Source organism: Cyprinus carpio, chromosome B7 (genome assembly GCF_018340385.1).
Source record: "Cyprinus carpio isolate SPL01 chromosome B7, ASM1834038v1, whole genome shotgun sequence".
NCBI classification, from domain to species: domain Eukaryota; kingdom Metazoa; phylum Chordata; class Actinopteri; order Cypriniformes; family Cyprinidae; genus Cyprinus; species Cyprinus carpio.
In genome coordinates this window covers 15,817,137-15,835,195 of record NC_056603.1, presented here as the reverse complement: position 1 = coordinate 15,835,195, position 18,059 = coordinate 15,817,137, and the positions used below count along the sequence as shown (strand labels likewise).

At 36.3% G+C, this 18,059-nt stretch overlaps 2 protein-coding genes across 13 annotated transcripts in view; both read right to left on the bottom strand.

Moving 5' to 3' along the window:
* The window catches only part of sox6 (SRY-box transcription factor 6), a 150,692-nt gene extending 142,527 nt beyond the window's left edge, over positions 1-8,165 (bottom strand). For 4 of the 12 annotated variants that reach the window (XM_042727518.1, XM_042727526.1, XM_042727530.1 and 1 more), the window contains exons 1-2: positions 5,805-6,202; positions 3,118-3,234 (exon numbers count right to left, since the gene is read on the bottom strand). The gene's annotated coding sequence lies outside the window, so the exon portion shown is untranslated. The other 8 variants (XM_042727520.1, XM_042727532.1, XM_042727519.1 and 5 more) reach the window with 7 other exon arrangements.
* Positions 8,166-16,377: 8,212 nt separating this feature from the next.
* plekha7b (pleckstrin homology domain containing, family A member 7b) overlaps positions 16,378-18,059 on the bottom strand; it is an 88,618-nt gene continuing 86,936 nt past the window's right edge. Inside the window, exon 30 of the mRNA XM_042727513.1 lies at positions 16,378-17,513. The gene's annotated coding sequence lies outside the window, so the exon portion shown is untranslated. The remainder of the gene's footprint in view (positions 17,514-18,059) is intronic.

The window sequence follows — 18,059 nt, the reverse complement described above, 5'->3', positions numbered from 1 at the left end:
AGAAAAAAGCAAGAACAATCGCGAGCAGAGAAGGACTAGTCCTAAACACAGAGTCCATATCAAAAGATTTATTCTCATTATTTATTCATGCACCAATTAAAGGTTAAACATGTGCCAAAGCCTGTGTGTCAGAGAGCAGCTGTAGCGAGCGAGAGGGAGAGAGAGGAGGCCACAACAAGAAGGTTAAAGAAAAAGCAAACTAACTTTGTCTTGAAATGGTTTTGGCTAGGAGACAAGCTCTCCGCAAAAGAGTACGGACTGGCATAAACATTTGTACAAAATTATAAGTGCATTTGGAGACGCATGCAGGAGTCAACCGCCTGCACACGGTTCCCCGCGCTCGCTCTCTCCCAGCAAACCCTCCACCCCAGAGCGTGTGTGTATATACGGGCTCCAAACCACTGCATTTTAATTACTGCCAGCAAGCACAGCAAACCCCTTTGAAATGGAAATGGACCCAGAATCTTCCTCTGCACCGCAGAAATCTTCTTCTGATTTGAAAGAAAAAAAACAATATGCTACACCAGAGCCTAGACCTGATAATGCTGATTATAACCACCAATAAAGCCAGTGTCAACAACCTCAAGCTCCCAGAGATCCCCAGCATTAAATCTACATATTCATGCATGCTCATAAAAGAGCTATAGGAGATATATTCAATAATGTCGAAGGTATATTTGTCATGCACCTAATTTCACATAAAGTGCCACGCTACATCAAGTTCAAGACATTTTGATTCGAGCAATGGTGTGTATTGATGGGATACATTCAAAGAGCAGCTCTGTATTGTGCTAGCACATCCTGTTATCAGGCAAATGCTGTGAGAAGATGAGGGAAAAAAAGCATTTAGTAATATTTCAGAGTGAAAAGCTTCTGTGTCTCTGCTTTATTGTGCAGCATCAGGCCGTAGGTGAACTTGTGCTTCAGTAGTGGGCAGAAAGCATGCCCTTCCTTTACAAAGAGTGTCCAAGACATCAAAGGCGTCTTCAATTTTTTATTCTCACATGATTGTAATGTCTAGACCTGAGGTTGCAAAAGGGCAAAAAGCATAAAACATTGTAAGAAAAAAAGGCCTTTTCAGCGTGGACTGTCGCTGAAAGACACGGCCATCTGTATTGGCATTTCACAAGGCCTCCTGAGCTATAGCTCCACTATCTTTTTTTCAGACGCAAGACTGCAATTTGGGGCGTGTTGTTAAGCCACAGATAAGTATAGGTTGGATAATTTGTACTTGCACTGGATGAAAGAAATACTTAAGTCCTAATGTTAAAGGTCTTCACAAGACTACAAATCTATTTATTTACTATCTGTCATTTGATTGTTACAGCTTTGATTTGATTTCGGTGTGTCCAGGGTCAGCATTCCTGCCTATGTAAATCATTAAATCATAGAAGATACTGGATGCCCTGGGGATCTGGAGCAGCTGTCAGCGTGCCATCCTCAGTGATGACAATGGATCTGTCATTCTGTAGGAATGCAGCGGACGGCTGCGAGAGAAAGCTGCATGTACTGCATGCATTCAAACGTCAGCATGTGTATAAACACCACCAGTTATGAAAGTGATGCTTGCAAAAAAATAATAATAATAAAAAAATCATGCCTTATGTACCATCATTCAGGATCTGAAAATCACCTACAAGAAAGCTACATTTCTTGTGTCTTCCTCACTTTGCTAATTAGTAGCCTAAACTTACTATAATTAAAAGTGCAGCAAAGCTTCAGTAACACATTCCAGAAACTTGAGAGATTCTGCCACAAAAGGAAAAAAAGCCTTCTAATAAACATGTTGCCATCGGTTTTGATCATTGTTGAAATATTCCACAGCAAATTAGCTAACACTTATAAAGACAGATGTCACAACATGTGCTGCCACATTTCCTCCTCATGCATTCCTCCCCTACGGCTGGCGTGCTGCTTACCTTTACCAGGCCTGCTGTTGTTTACCTCCAGTGTTGTTTATCATTAGGATTCTGCTGGCACTGTTCTAACCCCTCCACTACAAGACACAGCCAGACGAGATTTACACTTGAGCATCTTACACTACCCTCAACACGCTCCTTTCCACTAAATACTAAATATAATACTGGCTTATGCACTACTACATTACAAAAATAAAAACTAGAGTATTGTAAATTAATAAGATGAAACATCATTTTGAAATTGAAAATAGTGTCTGATAAGAACGTGGTTGCTACACTTACTTCTCTCACTGTATTTTCCAGATATTTATCCACTTAAGATGTATAAACATCATTTAAACATTAAAGATGTATTGCTGTACTAAAATAAGAAACGATAAGTAAAGTGAAATTAGGTAATCAAAACTGTAAATAATAAACCTTTGCAATAAAAAAATAAATAAATGCCAGAGCTGTTTAAAACCACTGAAAACAGATAACAACTCAAAATTGCTGGTAGGGAAATCTGAGACAATATTTCACAAGTACTAAAACATATGGCAGACAACCTCTAGAAACAACAGACTGTGGCACATGAAAGAGAATTATTCAAAGTTCATTTACTGTCCAGATTTTAGGACTGATAATGCATTCGAGTGCATGCCAGTTTGCAATTAATGTCTCCAAAGAAGCAATCACAAGTCTCTTCATAACAGAGACACACATATGCAGCTGAACTTACAATAAACTGCATGCAGAGAAAAACTATTCCCTTATCCAAAAAATACATTTGTATTATGTAGCCTACCTAAAAAATTAGAAGAACCCACAAAACACATTGCATGAGGGGAAAATATTTTAGCAATAAATAAATAAATAAATAAATAAAAATTGAATGCATTTAAAGATTAAATTAAATTTATTTTGGTGGCATGAAATTACAATCACTCAGTCACTGCTTAAAGTCTCATACTGACTCTCTGCAACAGTCACAGTAACAATTTAGATTTAGAGATAAATAGATCCAATGCTTCAATTAAAATATAACTATCAACACTAAAATTAATCTGGATGAGCTATAAGAATGAGTAAAAAAAACAGACCAACAGACCAACTTCACACATTTCATGTGTTAAAATACATATTCCAGCTGTCAATATCTATTCAAATTCAAGCGAGATAACGCAGAACAGAATACGGTCCAAATCTCTGAACTTACTGGCACCATAAGCGTTCGTCTGCGATCTGTCGGTATCTGCTCGCCGGATCCACTTAGGAAATGCTCCTTGCTTGCACAAAACCACGAGTTCCTCCCCAAATCCACGGGCAGAAAGTCCTGAAAAAAAAAAAACCAACAGAGATCGTCATTATCTCAAACGCTTTAATCCCAGGGAAAATGAAACTGCGTTTGTCTGTGATATGTTATATGAAACTGCACATAAACCTTCATTCATACTTAATTTCTGTCCACAGGAGGGGAAAAAAAGCATTCGGGAACATCCAGCATGTGCATGGAAAATAGAGTTGAATGAAAACTGCGTTTAAACTTTAAACAGCGAGCCGTGAAGTTTAAAAAAAAAAAAAAATGTTTACACGGATGCGTACATTTGTGGAGTGTATTAATAATGAAAGAGAAGGGATTTTCATCAGTTCACACCTGTAATATTGTATTTGCAAATAACACGTTTAATTGATTTTTAAATTTGGATGAATTTACAAACGTGATCATGGTTTGTCTTTTCAATGCATTTCTTTAGAATAAGTAAATAAACGTAATGGATAGGCAACAGACACCCTTTCTCAAAGGCAGTGAATAAGTCTATCTCTATTGAGTGAAGCATATCCCTGTATAGCAATCAGGACAATGTGCTGAAATGGCAGTCTAATTATAAATGTTCCATTGGACTCCAGTGCCATCTTACCTTATGAGGGAACAGCTAACAGCAACTGCTCAAAACAAAATGCCATTACGGGCTCAACTTCACCCCAACAGAGGGACAAGCCAAGGGGATTGTTTTTCAAACAGCCCCCTCTCACTTAAGACAAGAATGTATTATTAGACACCCGGTTATTCTTACAGACTGGACACAATTTCAGGAGAGAAAAACTAGCAAAGTTAAGCTGTGTTTAATTAAGGTGTCAGGTTCCGTCCCTGCGCGAGAACAACAAAGCTTTTGTGTTCTGCTCTGACGTTTAAAAAGCAAAAAAAGGAGGAGAGTGTCTGGCTTTCTAGCGCCGGAAAAGTGTTTAACAATAAGTAATCTATGTGTTTTCATTTTTGTAATGTCCCGTTTGACGTGTCTGATGTGCTTCAGGAGTTTTTAAAAACCTTTCAGTTCCGTCATACGTCGGCGTGCTGTGTTATGTTCCGTATTAAAATATTATCGCATCTCGTGCAGCAGTCGAAAAGAGCTTATCTGTGTCTATGAGGGTCTACTTTTGGGAAACACCCATGAGATGGTGGGCTATCTGTGTCCCACAGACTGAGTTCACACACATCGCGCTGCATTTGTCCTCTCAATACCTCATCACACTGTTTCTGGAAATCTCAAAAGCATCATGTAGCACAAAACCAAAAACAATGGCAGAATAAGGATAAACACTAATTCAAAGATTAATTAGCATATAATGGAAAATAAACATTGCATGATATTGCTGAAATTATTTTTAATAGAAATTCACTGTGCATGTCATTTTAAACAACTCTCTAATTAAGCTGTTTAAAGTTTTTTTTTCTCTTATCTTCTTGGTTTTAAAATAAAAACGCTAAATAATTAAACAAACGGCAGATATTTTGAATAAGTGCTAATACATCGCTCAAAACTAAATTTTTACACATTCTGGTAAAATAAATAAACACGTAACAATTTCCGGAGTTCACTTACTTTCAGTCTGAATGCAGTGTGTTTCAAAGCACCGTTTTGTTTTTCAAGCTGGGAGACTAAAAGGAGTCTGCTTTTCCAAGTTGCTTATTGTCTCTAAATGGATCAGCTTTGGATGAGTACTTCATTTTAATTTATGGCTTATGCATTCTTCAAAGGTCAATATGCCTGACCTCGAGAGAAAGTTGAGAAACAATTCCCATGCTTGCGTCAGAACAATTTTGCCTTCAAACTATTTTTCTTTAAATTAGCCTACCTCTCTTACGGACAGGAGATGTATCCGATCTTAAATACACAAAGCGTATCCATTTTTATAAAACATAAACTTAAAACGACGTCGAATCGGATTCTTGCCAGTAGGCTACTGTACCTATAGCAGCGCTTCTCCCGTTATTGTCAATGAATAGTACCGCTTTGTGGACAAACGTGAAATTACCTCCCGTGCAGGGAACTTATCCACCGTCCGGATGACAACTACGGGCTATCTTTTACTCAGAAATGAAACTAATTAAATAGTACCGCGTCCGGAGTAATAATCATACAGACATTGTTAGTAATTAGACCTGCGCGCATAATTATTGTTTCCGATCGGCGCGTGCGTTTGTGAGCAAGTTACACTACAAGAGTTCAACAGCGGACAATGAAGTACAGACAAAACATTCTAACGGCTGGGATAACATACAAGAACCACTTGGATCATGTCTGTTGAACTTTTTTCTTTTAGTCATCGAGATTTTTGCAGGTTTTTGCGAAGAAAAAAGCTCATAATCGCTCCTCGTCACATCGGTAGCTATACGGAGTATCACGCGACACTCTTCGCTGGAAATTACCGTCAAGACAAATATCAATCCTGGACAAGCCAAACGTTTCAAATAGTTTGGACATCTCCTGTAAAGCGTCTGTAGTGAAAACCTGAATGCATCAGTGCAGCAGCTGCTGTGTTACGACGCGAAATGACGATAAACGTAACATGACGAAGAGACATGAAATCACGGACGACAGGTTACCAATAATAAAAGTTTACCTTGATGTGAGCAGGGTACCAAAACAAGCGCTCGTCTTCGTCGTATCCCGTTATTGGTACTGAAACAGGTTAAAATAATGTACACTGATGTGTAGTAGCAGAGAAAGAAAAAAAAGCTGAAGTGTATCGCTTCCACTGACCGTAGAGGGAATCCCGCTTTGGCTGTATGAAGTTGAACTGTCAAAACTGCTGAGAGCAGTTATAAGTAGCCTATATTTATCGCGTTTTTCCTCTCTACTCTAAACTGAAGCGACAGAAGACGATGGTTACTGCTGTCAATCTTGGCAATCAATGCAAGCGGCCATGTCGCAAGTATTCAAAGCATTTCCCGTCGTGCAACATCAGAAAGTGAGTGGCCAGGGCATTGATCTGAGGAAAGAGGCAGGGCTCCCCTCCCAGACAACACGAGAGAGATAGAGAGAGAGAGAGAGAGAGAGAGAGAGTCTTTAACGGGGTGGGGTAGAATAGTGTAGATTGTGAGAGGGGAAAAAAGTCAGAGGTGATACATTTTCAAACATCAGGAGCCACATTTGAGTTGTATAGTAGGCTATTTAGGATATGAATATTTAATACATATTATTTACTATATATTGTTATGTAAAAATTCGCATAAAAACAACACTAATAGACTAGCCTACTTGCGAACACTCACGCGATATTTTTTCAAGTTATGTCTTTGCAAATATTTGGTTATAAAGAAAAATCATTTAAAAGTAAGTTATTGCATTTTAAACAGTTCCTTAGTGCTAATCAGGTAGGCCTAAAAGGCTTATTTTTTATTACTATTATTTTAAACCGAACTCTGTGCTAATTTTGTCATACTGAATTAAGCTGAAGCTGCCCAGGAAGCCTATCAATAAATTTGGACATAAACATGGACATATGTATAGATGGGGATTTTTCCTCCATTGCGTTACTCTACTTTTTGTGGATAAACACGTCGAACAAAGTTTAAGCGACTGCAAAGCTCTTTCTTTTTTTATTAAGAGTATGATATAGGCCTAGGCTTTAAGAAATCAGTCAGTAGTAGGCTATTATTATTATTATAAAATAAATAAATAAATACATTTCACTTTACTTGGTCTGCTGATGAGAAATTGCTCTACGAGCACTTTGATGGAATTTGAAGTAACCTAACCTAAACCAATCCTCACTGCAGATGGAAAATCGTAATGTCCCTCACACAGACACAGTTTTTATTGTTATTAAATTGAAAAATGGTTAACGTATTTTCGCTAAAAGTATGATTGCTGCGTCTATTTATCCAACGCGCCTTCGTCTTAAAAGACTGTAAAACAATGTTTTACACCTGGAACGATTATTGAAGTTAGTCTTGTGCCAACAACCAAAGGCCATCTCAGGTCATTCTACAAAACCGAATGTAGAAGATTCCTGGCTGTTGAAACAGCACCATGTTTGGTAGAATGGTTCAGTTATTATAGCAAATTATTTGATCGACATATTGATGAATTACAGAGAGTGGGCATCCTAAACTCTTCACCTTTTGTGACTCCCTGGAACTGCTGGGAAATACTTGCATTGTCTCATAAATGCAAAAATAAAAACAAAGATTTTTTTACACAATATTTAAAATTGTATTACAAATTATTTTCAAGGAGACAAGCATGGATTCAATCATTGTATTCGAATTCAGGTAAACGACTTTGAAATGTTCACAGATGTTTCACAGTATCTTAACTTGATTTACTCGTGTAATTAATTATATAAAATAATAATAATAAAAAAACATATATAACAGAGTTTGATCTGTTTTAAGCTGTAAAACGGTTTCCTTTACACTTGCACAAAAATATTTAAGAAATTACCAGTGAAGTGCATGAACAAAATCCCCTCACTACGGAGACATTCCTCTCCATACAACTTTTTAGACGATCCATAATTATATTTTATCAAGTTGTGAAGAAACTGCCCGCTCTTAAATCTGTCACAGTTCAGGTCAGATGAGTTAGGGATATTTACATGTATAGCGCATTTTAGGAATGCAGGTAACAGACAATGAATTAAAAAGAAATCTACAACACTGACAGACATAAGCAGAGATCGTAAACTATAATACAGTCCGGTTCGATACATACAATGACAGGCAGTAAAAAGTCAGTAGTTAAAAATAAAAGTAAATAATCGCATCTATAGCCTAAATATTACTATATTATAACCGTGAGCTGTAGCGTTTTTAAAATATAACTCCGTGCATCCTATTTTAAATGCATGTTTATTTTTTGCTTAAAATATCAATACGAAAGAAAACAATAGATACACAATACGATGTTGTACTTACAAAGATAAGGGCAGATGCAGAAGAAAATGCTGTTTGTTAACTGAAGAGTCACACAGGGCTAAAGAGAGGGTGAGAGAGGGAGGGCGGAAGAGTGTGTTAGAGAAAGAGAGAGAGAGAGAGAGAGAGAGAGAGAGAGAGAGAAAGAGTGAGAGGATTAAGGATGTAGAGGGCATGCCAGAATAGATATCCTTTCACAACATCTCATCACATCTGTTCTGGCTCTTGTCTGTCTTTCATTTTCACATTCCCTTTTTTCCTGAGAAAAATCCTATCCACGCGTCACATCTTCATACACCAAAGAGAAGATTAATTATTCAAACAAAGCATCGCCTTCAAGGCAATAACACCAGTGCACTGAAACTTTTCTCTTCTGCAGCCTGTTCCAGCTGACACCGAAACTATTTCCCAAATACTGTAAAACAATGTCTGAGTGAAAAGTTTCCATTTTCAAACAGTGATAATTATTAGCCTACTTTTAAATAGCTATTAAACTCGTCTTGCTGTACAAAATTTCAGATTAATATATAAAGGTGCAGACACATTTTCTGACTGGTTCAGAGACATAAAATGTCGATGTTCTCACAAGAGCTGAGAAATGCAAACAGGCACATTCAAACTGCCACTTCATAGAATAAAATAAAATAAAATAAAAAACGCAGTCAACAGTCTTTTAAGGCAAGTGTTTCTCTGACTGTAAACACATTTGTTTCTCAAGGTTGTGTCTCAGAACCTAGTGAGCCGCCTCACTAGACAGCATTTTTAGGAGTCAAGTGTAGCTATTCGCTGTCTAGGTAGGTAGCTCAAGCGGTTTTGAGAGACCCTCAGACATTTAGTAAATATCAGGTATCAATTATTTAATAATTCAATTTTAAAATGTATTTCGGTGTCATTTTAGCGGATATTAGGTATTGAAAGGAACGTCTTACTATTTACGCACAGCGCTGCGCTGAATTATGACTCCTGCAGAAGGCAGGTACAGTGTCAGGTAGACGCCGCTCACCGATGTACAGGACTAATGCGCCACCCATCGATTACTCGAGGAATTGCACCTCTGGATGCAGTGATTTTGTCAAGTGGAAAGTGTTCTTAAATCAACCCTTGTTTTTTAATTTTAAGTTAACGGTTAGGGTTGAGCTTCAGCAAGATTCTTATACATAATTTTATTTATTATTTTACGCGTTTATTTATTTATTTATTTTACGTGATATGAAAATGCAAATGTAAAACGCAAGCGGCTGCTATCAAGTTATTCAGTAGAGGACCTACTGCACCAGTAAGTCTTAATTAAAAGAGAAATTCTGACTAATGAGTTCTTCCAAATTGCAAATCTGATAGAGTCAATGTGTAAAAGACCACCAAACGTACTAGAGAGCTGTGATAAAACATCTTTAAAAACCAAATTCTATTCATGAATAAATTGTGAGTTTGTTTTATTTAATCCTTGGTTATTGCTTCTGATGTAGTTTGGCCTTGACTGTGGAAAACAGTCACTCAAATACTTATAGGTTTTAACAAGGACATGATTCATTTTCATCTCTCTTATAGTGTTCAGGTCTTAATTAATTAGCTCAGAACAAATGTATAAGTAGTTTTTTTGCGGTCCCTTTGACAAAATCTAAAAATCACAAGCTCTTTTCTGAACTATGGGCGTGTAATTAAGCAGTTTGCGGGTGTGAGAGAGCAGGTTCAAGCCTGTAGGTCTGGTTTGGACCAACGTTCTGTCCAGCTCGTTAGAAAAAGAGGCAGCATTCATCACATTAGCATATCATGAAATGCTTTGATGCATCGTGAAATTCAAGCCTAGCCTATTAATATTTTAAAAAGGCCTGCATAAAAATCAACATTTTTGTTACATTAAATTAACATGTGTTCTTCTCCAGTTGTGCATGTTTAATTAGGCCACACTCTTCTGTCAAAGGAAATATGGAGGCTGCCATATGATTTTGCTGTGATTACTTGAGAACTAGCAAACAACACTTCACAAATATATTTGTCTGGTAGATTCAAATGCCTCACAGAGGATGTGCGTACGAGAGGCCTCTATTAAAATCTCATTTCAGACATTTCCATATCTGCAGGAGCCATGGAAATACGTCTGATGTGTTTAATTAATGAGCGATACATTTTTAGCCGAAATCTGCAGAACCGTGTCTGTGTTGCTCCATGAGATTTAACACCAGATGAAGATTCTGCAAAACATCTTCTTTTTAAAACATGCACGGAACAGCCCAGTTGTATAGTCCAGAGGGTTTCAGCATCACTCAGGGTCTGTGTAAAAAAAGAGAAAATGACAAACTGCAAACCATTATGTGGCAGGAAACACAGGATGAGGTATTTTAAATGTCAGTGGTTGGAAAACCCAATCCGTTATTACCTTTTGAAGAGTTTATGAGCATTTTAATTAAATATATAAGTATTGTAGAGCAGACGTGTGCATAGGATTTGTTCTTAAAAACCTAATAATGATCTTCAATATTAATACATTAAGGTTTTAAACTCTTTGGAGTTAAATGCTCATTATCTTGCATCTCCAAAGCTAAAGATCAGAACAATTACATTTAAATAGTTAGCTCACACCAAAATACCAATTCTGAAATCATTACTCACTCTCAAGTCGTTCGAAACCTGTGGAACACAAAAGAAGATATACAGTACCGTTGCACTGTAAGAAATAAATCTGTAAAATAACAGAAAAGGTACTGGCAGCTCATTACCTGAACATTATCCAGTAATTTTAATTTGCAAAATTCAAAATACAGGTAAAACACCTATAAAAATACTAAAAAATCCTTCAAATGAATACAGTACATTAATTACATTTAACACAGTGCCCTATTTGTTCTTTTTCTTTTCTTTTTTGTTTTTTGATATTACAAATTAAATAGACTCTAAACAACATTGGACCCCAATAACTTTATTTTAGTTTATGGATGGAAAAAAGCTTTAGAAAAAAAAGTAAACACAGTGACATCATTGCACACACACACACACACACACACACACACAAACACACACACGTCTTGTATGATCACTCATAAAAGGAACAAAAAGAGTGTATTATAGCTTTTTTTTTTCAAAATGGTTATATCTGAAAATTCTTGTGGTTTAGATAATGCATGAGTTGTAAAACCTAAGATGTTTGATGAGAAGCAAGTAAGATACAGTCACAAGATTTTTCAAACATTTGATTGCCCTTAAAAAAGACTCTAACGATCTGTGTTTTGTGCTGTAAGCACAATCTTTCTCTAAGGTTACAAAGCGAGGGAATAATGGCAGAAGAGTGTTGTGAGAGCGGTCATTATAAATGGAGTTTGTTCCACAAGGTCAAACATAAAACGGTTTTGTCACTTTGAATCAGAGGACAAAGCGCTCTATCTTCCACATGCTCCAAAATACAGTTAGCACAATAATCTCTGACAGGCCCCTTATAGGAAGCAAGAACAGCCAAGAAAGCATTGCACTTTTACAGTAAAGTTATGTAATTAATACATGACTCGTTTGCGTACATGCAAATCACCCCGGTCCCATTTGGATCTGCAAAGTGGGACGCTCTGTTCTCATTTGCTGACCTAAATATCACTTGTCACTCTACATTTCATCAGAGCTTTTATTAGTATTATCATTTATATTTCCTTTTAAGTTAACAAGGAACAGTTGATTGATTAAATGTTTAAATGAAAGAAAGCTACATGCTCTTAATTGCATCATGACTGAGGGCTTCGGCTTCTTTACTCTAGGATGGTTTATGAATATGTTCTTTCCAATTAGTGTAAATCTACATAAATGCAAATCTAAATGACGGAGTGCCAGATCCCCTGTCGAGACTTTCGAATTTGATCTGACTTTGATCAAACACCAATGGTGCAAGACTTTGTCCAAGTTTTACACGGGGACAAATCAAACTGCCCTGTGTTTCTGATCTGACAAATGCAGATTCAAGGTTCAAACGCAGCAATAACAGAACAGTTCTGGTCAAATTAGACTATTGATTCTCAATTGAGCTTTTTCAAACTGAAGCTAACTTTAAAGCAAAGGCTATTAATATTGACCCTGGAAGACAATTTTCAATACAGCAACTCTGAGTCTTTGTTAATGGAGGGTAAATATGCACATGAACTTCCCATCCCTTTTTAAAAAAAACCTTAAGTAACATGTAGCGCAGAGCTGGTGCAGAACACTAGAAGCTTTAGGTGAGCCTCATTAAATGGTTTCATCAATGATTAATTGGCAGGTTTCGCAAACACAGCAAGAAAATGAAGCCGAAGTGTTGTGTTTTTCTGCCTTGAGACAGTGCTTTGCATTAATTTGATGTGAGAGGTGCAGCAAAAAGGCTTCCTGAAGTTAAAAGAACTGTTGGATCGACTGAAAAGCCCAAGGACATTTACCTCATTTATGTTTACAAAAAGCCCAATTCACTGTAGGTATTGTAAATGCCGGGCATTTAGGGAAAATGTCTCATTGCTTTGTTGCAAACAGCACTTTTTACACATGCAGGAGTAATCGTATGTCTGGAACGATTGCATTTTCTCTCTCATCTTGTTCGCTTGTTTGAATCAGAAAGCCAAGACGTTAGTCTCAGTGAATATTAACATCTTTATTGTTGTCAAGAACAAACAAAGACGGCTTGACATTTTAGATCGAGGGTAAATCTTTGCTCTGCTGTACTACTGAAGCTGTGGCGGGACTCGGAGGTATTATCTGCCTACATTCTGTTCTAGTTTTATCTATTCTTCTGTTAGATATGCAGGCATGTGTATAAAAGAACACTGAATGCTGTTGAGCCCACCTCCTCAATTATTCAGCATCTCTCTCCGAAAATATAGATAGTAAATCAATGGTGATAAAAGAGCATAAGATACCATTTTGGATTCAAAGTACCTTTTGTATTAGAATCTCAGCCTCCCTTAGGTGAATGCATAAGTCAGATGCATGCATTATGAGAATCCCTGCAGTGTTGGGAACGCCATGTCGAGACAACACGAAGTCTTAAAACACAGTAATTGTGTGCCTTTGAATTATTAGCGCCCGAAGAGACATGGCTGGATCCAGAGAGGAGTGAATTTGTGATTTCATAGCTGATTTGTTGGGTGCACACAAAGGATATCGCAGTAACGTCTAAGAGTAAGGGAAAGAAAATGACTGAGTGTAGAACAGGTGCATGGAAATCATTAACAGGCATATGCTACTCGCCTTGGATGTATAATGTGGCAGCTTGTCCAACTCAATATGCTCCTATGCATCCATACAGGTTTGGCTACAGTGTGACTCGTTCCACAGTCTGGAGGAGCTTCAGGGACTGGAGAGACACTGAAACTAGTTCAGAGACACCAGACAGGGATTCTTCATCCTCACAGAAGTTCTCAGAACATCAATTCCACCTCAGTAAAATACTTTATACTGTATGTATCAATTACATGTTACCAAGTGAATGATTGTGTCCTTATTTTAAAAAATATGAGCTGACATCTCACTTAAGTTTGATATTTACCCACTACAATATGCATTATGATACCATTTCACAAAAGAAAAAATAAACAAATTAAACTGTTCAAAAGTTTGGGTCAGTAAGAGTTTTTTTTTTTTTTTTTTTTTAATGAAAACTTCTTTTTTTTTTTTTTTTTTTTTTTTTTTAATTTTTTAGCAAGGGCATTAAATTTGTTGAGTGTGACAGTAAGGACTTTTACATTGTTACCAAAAAAAGAAAAAGAAAAATAGAAAACAGTTATTTTAAATTGTAATAAATTCAGTCTTGGTGAGTATAAGAAACTTCTTTTAAAACATCTTACTGACCCAACACTTTTCAGTGGTAGTATATATATGTTGGTACTGTTTTAATGATAACATTATTAATTAATATCTTTTTTTTTAAATAACTGTATATATTTAAACTATGCCTAAATCTATGTAATACTAAATTCTAAACTGTTTATAATATATAATAAACATATAAAAAAAAAAAAAAAAAAAGAACAAGTGTGAGCATCTCTAAAACATCTAGGCTTCCATTATTTTTTATGGCTTCTGATAAAAAAAATAAAAATAAAAAAAAACTTGAATTGCGTATTGCATTTTATCACAATGAGCCACATTTTGTCATGTTACCAAAAGGCAACATCAGAGTTCTTGCAAAACCAGGCCTAATTTTGTGCAAACTTTACGGCATGGTTGCATCCACACATTAGGTTCATGGATTGTATTGTGCCTCTGACCTCACAGGGGCCATCTGTAGTCTTTCACCACTAAATGCTCTTTGGCTTTTCTTTGCACACTGTTTTATCTCTGTTTATTCCACAGATGAGCAGCAGTTTTCTGTAGCTTTGTCAGGCTTGATTCAAGAAAGCAAAGAACAGAGCTTTTTGTCAAGCTGTCAAACTTCAGGGTCAACATAGCTTTCATTCCTAAGAAAAGGTCGTAACAGTTCAAAATCGCTCCGGCCGCTCAGATTTCACTTTGAAACAGGTGGCCATTTGCAGAATGCAATCATTTGAGCCACTCCAAAACACATCATGTTTTGACAAATTTATGGAGACTCGTGGAGAAATGCTGCACACAGTTTTACGCTAATTAATTCAGTCACTTCTAGACATTTAGTAAACAGTCGCCTCCAATTCACCAGAGAGCATTTGGAGTAGTCCTGTGGAGAGAACACCACCCAGATTCATGTCAATATTGACAAATAGTCTATACTCAACTGCATATTTGTAAATGATTCTTGGCATAGACTACAGCTCTTGCCATGGACATTATTGCTGAAAATCCCCACAATCCTCCTGAGAGTTATCACATTTGGTTGGGCGGTGAATAAAGAGCAATGTTTTTTCCCCTCCAATCTTTTCAATCTATCATTCATTCATTCAAATGAAGGACATTTATAGTATTCAACTTTAAATACAGCATTCCTTCTGTATTTCCAAGAAACTTCTATTCTATGCTAAATAACCACGCATTCATCCAAGAATTGAATTACATCGCGGACACAATAGGACCTGTGACGCGCCACAACTTTGATATGGAATAACGCAGTAGACACTCAAATGAATTGGATTGAACAAAGGTTAAATGTTTTTCAAGCACTCAATGCCGCAGAAGCCTTGGACGACAAAGCATCTAAATACAGTTGTAGGCGTACATACATTTAAATTTCTTTGAACGAGGGTGAAATATTTTCTGCTGCATTAGTGCCTGAGACATTCAGTGCATTTAACAGAACAGGACAGAATTTGCATAATGGGTTTTTTCTTATTCTCTTTGAAATCCAGAGTGCGGAATAACAAATGTATATGAAATAGCAGCCAAACATCAATAAATGGAAATGCCACAATTCTCTGTGGATGGTCTTGGGTGGATTTCTGCTGGAGGAGGAAAAACAGCCCGCTTATTGCAAAATAAGCAGAAAAGCGGATGTGATCAAACTCATGCCCACCAGGCTCGCTAATGCACGCACACACACACACAGTATAGCCCACCTCTCACTTCTTCTAATCAGATGCAGTGAGATGTGGCAGCTCCTGCTGTGGAGCTATGGGAGGAGCAGCATGTCTCACAGGTGCATTCAAAGAACAAGACATAGCAGTGGAGAGACTGTAATTACTCTCCAATTACAGATAAAGATCTCACTTGAGGGCTGCAACATAAAGTATCCTAACAGCCGTGCAGACCCACTTACACTACGACTTAAAAAAGTCCAATCAAGAGTGTCTTAGGAAATGCCCTTTGCAGGTACAATGATAATCACGATCATGTACAGGATGCTTTTTAATTGCTGTGGTTTTCGTACTGACTCACTAACAGATAAACAAAAGTGCCACTGAATCAGTCAGCAAAATGTGGAGTTGAGAAAAAAAGCATTCTTATATGTACTTTTTTGGTCAGCATTTAATATATATATATATATATATATATATATATATATATATATATATATATATATATATATATATATATATATATATTATACTGTATATATACAGTACACACACACACACACGCATGTTTGTATATGTTAATTGTGTGTGTGTGTGTGTGTGTGTGTGTGTGTGTGTGTGTGAGAGAGAGAGAGAGAGAGAGAGAGAGAGAGAGAATACAGTATATACATATCTTAAAATACATAATCTATTAAATGTTGAATATATTAAATATATTATATAATTAATTTTTATTATATTAAATATATTAATGTAGAAAGATGTGTACAGGTATGTGTATTTATGTATGCATGTATGTGTGTGTAGACACATACATTAAATGAAGATCAAAAAAATGTAAAAAGCTGTGTGAAATTAAAATCCTTTATCTTTATAACATCTTACAACATAAAGAGGTCAGAACACTTAATGCACATTTTAAAGGAAATCCTTGAAGCAATGACAAGAGCACATTTCACATTTATGGGCAAAAACCTTTGTTCTTCATAAAAATAAGAGGTTGTTACAAAACATACGTGGAAAAGGAATTTCAAAATGAGGTTCTCTCTTCATGTCCTTATATTATATTCTTTTATTCTTTTAACCGAATATGTATGGAAGGAATAAAACACAAGGTGAGATCAGAAAATATTCACAAAACGTGTCATTTCAAATTACTTTGTGAGATTGAAGTTGACGACTGCTTATAATGTGATGCAAATGTAAAACCTTCAAATCATTTCATAAATTCCTTATTTGACATCATTTTTCTTCTGAAGCTGAAATTCTTTTCTCTCTTTCCTTCATTCTTTGAGACCACAAACAGAAGACAAAAAGCTTGTTAATATCTTTAATATTTACAGTTTCTTTAAAAAAGTATGTGGCATTTCCCTCCCCAACCCCTTCCCCACAAATCCTGTCTGAAAATATTATTTAATGTTATTTTTTCCTTAACTTTGTCAACAAAAATAAAATGCATTTGGCAAGCTAACTGGAAACTGGCAGTGCTGGATACATAAAAATAATATTTCAAGTGATTTGGTGTAAGAATATCATCTGAATTGACAAAATACAATCGACATGACATTTTTGTACCCTTCATGTTCATAATGCATTACACATGTATAATACTTTTTTTTTAGTTATTACTTTACCGTTGTTTTCAAACTGAACTCCGTCCAAACATCTGTCTTGCCTTGAGAAGTAAAACATGAGCTTTTAATGTTCTCTACAATACGGTGCATATTAAAAGTGCAGTAATGTATATAAAATGGCTATCTGGGTTATCATGGTTAGATTTTGTACAGCATATGCACAGCAGTTTCCACAGCAAAAAGTCCTCTACAAAAATGCATTTCAGAAGTGAGTTCCCATGTGAGTCCAAAAGTGCGCTAACGTCATCTCTAAATGTGAGCGATGGGATTCGGTAAGCTGAGTTTAAGTTTGTCCACAACTAGTGGGGTTTTCAGAATGTGACAGCACCTCAATACCCAGACACAGCTTTGGCTGGAAAAGAGATAAAAAGCGAGAGATGTGAAATGTGAAGAAATAAAGCAAAACAAAACAATACAAAACACTGAAAAAAGACCCACACATTAGAGTGGACTAAAGTAAAACAGAATAAAGGTTCATTAAAACCTATATGGTGCAAGTACCTACACTGCAAGATTTTAAATACAATTTCATTTAATGTTACTTACTTATTTGTAATTATTTGTGAAACATACAAGTAATTCACTAGAAAATTTTTTGACACCACTTCTTCCCCCAGTGTAGTCTTTTCAACTTAACTGCCAATTTTTTTTTATAACCCAAGAATTACCTTACTAAATAGTAGACAGGTAAACACTCTCCACCCTCCTTCTCTCTGTGCAGCATGTTACATAGAGAAAATGCTGAGTTAAACACACTTTAACACATGCATGTGCATGACACATGCAGCATGCAGCTCACTTTCATACAAATGCTGCTGAAACAGCAGAATAACTCGGCCAGCTCAGGCATTCAGAGATTAAATGGATTGGCTAATAAACATTTACAGTAAAATGTAAA